Genomic DNA, 6,356 nt, shown 5'->3' with positions numbered 1-6,356 from the left:
GTTTATAAGTACAGGATGGTCACCATGCTGCAATAAAAATGACTAAAGTTGACTGGGCGCGGTGACTCACATCTGTAATCCCAGCACTTTGGGAGGTCGAGGCGGGTGGATCACCTGAGGTCAGGAGTTTGAGACCAGCCTGGCCAACATGGGGAAACTCTGTTTCTACTAAAAAAGTACAAAAATTAGCCAGGCATGGTGGCAGGCACCTGTAATTCTAAAAAATTAACTTCTAAAAAAAAAAAAAAAAAGACGAAAATCTGCAGAGTGACCTTTGAGCACTTTACTTTGTACTCACAATTCTACTTTATAAGTGCTTTATATACCTTTTTGTTTGTTTGTTTGTTTGTTTGTTTGTTTTTTAGACAGAGTCTTGCACTGTCACCCAGGCTGGAGTGCAGTAGCGTGATCTCCGTTCACTGCAACCTCTACCTCCCGGGTTCAAGCGATTCTCCTGCCTCAGCCTCCTGAGTAGCTGGGATTACAGGTGCCTGCCACCACGCCCGGCTAATTTTTTGGATTTTTAGTAGAGACGGGGTTTCACTATGTTGGCCAGGCTGATCTTGAACTCCTGACCTCGTCGTCCACCCACCTCGGCCTCCCAAAGTGCTGGGATTAGAGGTGTGAGTCACTGTACCTGGTCTATGTATGTCAGTCTTTAACTTTTATTTTAAGTTCAGGGGTACATGTGCAGGACGTGCAGGTTTGTTACATAGGTAAACTTGTGTCGTTTTCTGATCTGCTCCCTCCTTTTACCCCTGCTCTTCGGTAGGCCTCAGTGTGTGATGTTCCCCTCTGTATGTCCATGTGTTCTCTTCGTTTAGCTCCCACTTATAAGTGAGAACATGCAGTTTTTGGTTTTCTGTTCCTGTGTTAGTTTGTGTAGGATAATGGGTTCCAGCAGCTCCATCCATGTTCATGTTCCTGCAAAGGACATTATTATTATTATTATTATTATTTTTGTTTTACTTTATAACCCAGCTAGGGAATTCTTTATTTAGTAACATAAAAGTTCACATAACTGCTTCTGTCAAACCATGATACTGAGCTTTTTGACAACCCAGAAATAACTAAGAGAAGGCAAACGTAATACCTTAGAGATCAAAGAAACATTTACACAGTTTAAGACTTCACCTACTTGTCTTAAAATGACACCTTCTGCCAATAAAGCCTTCCCTGTTTTCACGAATAACTTCTCTTCATCTGTTTCTCCAAATTTCTGCAGCTCAGTGTATTTCTCCACAAACCGTTGACAGGTAGACTTGAAGTTTGGATTGAACAGATCAAAAGCTCTTTGACCAGACTCATATGCCAAATAAAACTTCACTCTGATCCGATCTTCATGGTACCAGATGTCTTGGATGGAAGCTTTGGCTTTGCCATATTGCAATCGGAGCCTTTGGAAGATGTGCTCCCTCAATGGGGGAAAGACTTATACATGTCAAACCACTGGGGCTTCTCCTTCAGCACCCCAGCCCAAATCAGGTCTCAAGTCCACATGAAGACTCTCCGTACGGTTTCTAGCTGGCTGCCTGCCATGATCCAGGCCTAGGGTGGAGCTTTTCTTTTCCTTCTTTTCTTTCTTTCTTTCTGTTTTTTTTTTGAGATGGAGTCCTGCTCTGTCACCCAGGCTGGAGTGCAGTGGCATGATCTCAGCTCGCTGCCTGCTGGATTCCAGCAATTCTCTTGCCTCAGCCTCCTGAGTAGCTGCGATTACAGGCATAGTTCACACTCTACCACACCTAGCTAATTTTTGTATTTTTAGTAGAGACAGGGTTTCACATGTTGACCAAGCTGGTCTCGGGCTTCTAACTTCAGGTGATCCACCTACCTTGGCCTCTCAAAGTGCTGGGATTACAGGTGTGAGCCACCGTGCCCAGCCTCTCATTCTTTTTTGTGGCGCATAGTACTCCATGATGTATATGTACCACATTTTCTTTATCCAGTGTATCATTAATGGGCATTTAGGTTGATTCCACTTCTTTGCTATTGTGAATAGTGCCACAGAACATATGCATGCATGTACCTTTATAATAGAACAATTTATATTCCTTTGGGTGTATACCCAGTGATCAGATTGCTGGGTTGAATGATATTTCTGCCTTTAAGTTTCTGAGAAATCACCACTGTTTTTCACAATGGTTGAACTAATTTACACTCCCACCAACAGTGTCAAAACGTTGCTTTTTCTCCAAAACCTTGCCAGCATCTTTTTTTTTTGACTTTTTAATGATACCCATTCTGACTGGTCTGAGATAGTATCTCATTGTAGTTTTGATTTGCATTTCTCTAATGATCAGTGATGCTGAGCTTTTTTTCATATGATTATCGACTGCAGTTTGTCTTATTTTGAAAAGTGTCTGTTCATGTCCTTTGCCCACTTTTAAATGTTTTCTTTCTTGTAAATTTGTTTAAGCTCCTTATAGATACTGAATATAAAACCTTTGTCAGATACATAGTTTGCAAAAATTTTCTCCCATTCTTTAGGTGGTCTGTTTACTCTGTTGGTAGTTTCTTTTGCTGTGCAGAAGCTCTTTAGTTTAATTAGATCCCATTTGTCAATGTTTGCATTTCTTGCAATTGCTTTTGGCATCTTTGTCATGAAATCTTGGCCTGTGCCTATGTCCTAAATGGTATTGCCTTGGTTGTCTTCCAGAGTTTTATAGTTTTGGATTTTACATTTAAGTCTTTAAACCATCTTGAGTTTATTTTTGCATATGGTGTAAGGAAGGGATCCAGTTTCAATTATTTTGCATATGGGTAGCCAGTTATCCCAGCACCATTATTGAATAGGGAATCCTTTCCCCATTGCTTGTTTTGATCATGTTTGTTGAAGATCAGATAGTTGCAGGTGTGCAGTCTTATTTCTGAGTTATCTATTCTGTTCCATTTGTCTGTGTGTCTGTTCTTGTACCAGTACATGCTGTTCTGGTTACTGTAGTCCTGTAGTATAGTTTGAAGTCAGATAATGTGATGCCTCCAGCTTTGTTCTTTTTACATAGGATTGCCTTGGCTATTCAGGCTCTTTTCTGGTTCCATATGCATTTTAAAATAGTTTTTTTCTAATTCTGTGAAGAATGTCAATGGTAGTTTAATGGGAATAGCATTGAATCTGTAAATTGCTTTGGACAGTATGGCCATTTTAATGATATTGATTCTTCCTATCCATGAGCTTGGAACCTTTTTCCATTTGTTTGTGTCATCTCTAGTTTCTTTGTATCAGTTTTGTAGTTCTCCTTGTAGAGATCTTTCACCTCTCTAGTTAGCTGTATTCCTAGGTATTTTATTCTTTTTGTGGCAATTGTGAATGGGAAGTCATTTGTGATTTGGCTGTTGGTTTGACTGCTATTGGTGTGTAGGAATGCTAGCGAGTTTTGCACATTGATTTTGTATCCTGAGACTTTGCTGAAGTTGCTTATCAGCTTAAAAAGTTTTTGGGCTGTGACTATGAGGTTTTCTAGATATCGGATGATGTTCTCTGCAAACAAGGATAGTTTGACTTCCTTTCTTTCCACACGAATGCACTTTATTTCTTTCTCTTGCCCAACTGCCCTGGCCAGAACTTCCAATACTACGTTAAACAGGAGTGGTGAGAGAGGCCATTCTTGTCTTGTGGCAGTTTTCAAGGGGAATTCTTCCAGCTTTTGCCCATTTAGTATGAAGTGATTGTGGGTTCGTCATATATGGCTCTTAACATTTTGAGGTATGCCCCTTCAATACCTTTTTGAGTTTTTTACATGAATGGATGTTGAATTTTATTAACCCTTTTCTCCATTTATTGAGATAATCATGTGGTTTTTGCCTTTCATTCTATTTAAGTGGGCGAATCACATTTTATGGATTTATGCATGTTAAACTAACCTTTGCATCCCTCAGGAATAAAGCCTTGTTCTTCGTGGTGGATAAGCTTTTGATGTGCTTTTTCCTCTGTATTCAGTTTGCCATTATTTTGTTGGAGGATTCTATCAATGTTCAATAAATGAATTGATCGAGAAGCGCGCAAGGCAGCGCGGCAGCGCAAAAATGGATCCGGAATCGATCTGATCCGATGATCTCGACTGATCCCCGATCCGATCCCTGATTCAAGCCCCAGTGTGTGTGATATTCTCCTTCCTGTGTCCATGTGTTCTCATTGTTCAACTCCCACTTAAGTGAGTGAGAAATACGCGGCATTTGGTTTTCTGTTCTTGTGTGTTAGTTTGTTGAGAATGATGGTTTTAGCTTCCATCAATGTCCTTCCAAAGGATACATGAACTCATCCTTTTTTAATGACTGCATAGTATTCCATTGTGTAAATGCCACATTTTCTTTATCCAGTATATCATTGATGAGCATTTGCTGATTCCCAGTTTCTCAAGACAGGAATAGTGCCACAATAAACATACATGTGCATGTGCCCTTATAGCAGAATGATTTATAATCCCTTTGGGAACATGGGTGGCTATGCCTGTAATCCCAGCACCTTTGGGGAAGCCAAGGAGGCAGATCACGAGGTCAGGAGAGATTGAGATTCATCTGCATGCACAGCAAGTCCTCTGCCTCTACCAAAAATACAAAAAATTAACCAGCCTTGGTGGCAGGCGCCTGTAGCACCAGCTACTTGGGAGGCTGAGGCAGGAGAATGGCGGAACCAGGGAGGCTGAGATTGCAGTGAGCCAAGAGAGACTGCCAGCTGCAGCCTGGGAGACAGAGTGAGACTTCCATCTCAAAAAATAATAATAATAATAATAATAACAACTTTTGTTATACACCTATAATGGGTTACAATAAAATGGTATTTCCAGTTCTAGATCTTTGAGGAATCACCACACTGTCTTCCACAATGGCTGAACTAATTTACACCCCACCAGCAGTGTAAAAAGCATTCCTATTTCTCCACACTTCCAGCAGCCATTGCTCCTGACTTTTAATGATCATCATTCCAACTGGCATGAGGTGGTGTGTATCTCATTGTAATGGATTTGCATTTCTCTAATGAGCAGTGAAGATGAGCATTTTTTCATATGTTTGTTGACTGCATAAATGTCTTCTTATGAGAAGTGTCTGTTCATATCCTTCTCCCAGTTTTTGATGGGGTTGTTTTTTCGTGTACATTTGTTTAAGTTCTTTGTAGATCCTGGATATTAGCCCTTTGTCATATGGATAGATTGCAAAATTTTTCTTCCATTCTGCAGGTTGCCTGTTCACTCTGATGATAGTTTCTTTTGCTGTGCAGAAGCTCTTTAGTTTAATTAGATCCCACTTATCTATTTTGGCTTTTGATGCCATTGCTTTTGGTGGTTTAGTCATGAAGTCTTTGCCCATACCTATGTCCTGAATATTATTGCCTAGGTTTTCTTCTAGGGTTTTTATGGTTTTAGGTCTTATGTTTAAGTCTTTAATCCATCTTGAGTTAACTTTTCTATAAGGTGTAAAGAAGGGATCCAGTTTCAGCATTCTGCATATTGCTAGCCCATTTTCCCAACACCATTTATTAAATAAGGAATGCTTTCCCCATTGCTTGTTTTTTTCAGGTTTGTTAAAGATCAGATTGTTGTACATGTGTGGTGTTATTTCTGAGGCCTCACTTCTGTCCCATTGGTGTATATATCTGTTTTGGTACCAGTACCATGTTGTTTTTGTTACTGCAGCCTTGTAGTATAGTTTGAAGTCAGGTAGTGTGATGCCTCCAGCTTTGTTCTTTTTGCTTAGGATTGTCTTGGCTATGTGGGCTCTTTATTGCTTCCATATGAAGTTTAAAGTAGTTTTTTCCAGTTCTGTGAAGAAAGTCAATGGTAGCTTGATGGGGATAGCATTGAGTCTATAAATTACTTTGGTGAGTATGGCCGTTTTCATGATATTGATTCTTCCTATCCATGAGCATAGAATGTTTTTCCATTTGTTTTTGTCCTCTCTTATTTCGTTGAGCAGAGGTTTGTAGTTCTCCTTGAAGAGGTCCTTCACACCCTTTGTAAGTTGTATTCCCAGGTATCTTATTCTCTTAGTATCAATTGTGAATGGGAGTTTACTCATGATTTAGCTCTCTGTTTGTCTGTTATTGGTGTATAGGAATGCTTGTGATTTTTGCACATTGATTTTTTTTTTTTTGAGATGGAGTCTTGCTCTGTTGCCCAGGCTGGAGTGCAGTGGTGCGATCTTGGCTCACTGCAAGCTCTGCCTCCCAGGTTCACGCCATTCTCCTGCCTCAGCCTCCTGAGTAGCTGGGACTACAGGCGCCCACCACCACGCCCAGCTAATTTTTTTTTTTTTTGTATTTTTAGTAGAGACAGGGTTTCACTGTGTTAGCCAGGATGGTCTCAATCTCCTTACCTCGTGATCCACCTGCCTCGGCCTCGCAAAGTGCTGGGATTACAGGC

General features: G+C 40.4%; 1 pseudogene; it reads right to left on the bottom strand.

Moving 5' to 3' along the window:
• Nucleotides 1-926: 926 nt before the first annotated feature.
• Nucleotides 927-1,539, bottom strand: LOC116272846 (annotated as a pseudogene).
• Nucleotides 1,540-6,356: the final 4,817 nt, after the last annotated feature.

The sequence above is a fragment of the Papio anubis genome, unplaced genomic scaffold (genome assembly GCF_008728515.1).
Source record: "Papio anubis isolate 15944 unplaced genomic scaffold, Panubis1.0 scaffold2257, whole genome shotgun sequence".
NCBI lineage: Eukaryota > Metazoa > Chordata > Mammalia > Primates > Cercopithecidae > Papio > Papio anubis.
This window is presented reverse-complemented; position numbering and strand designations above follow the sequence as displayed.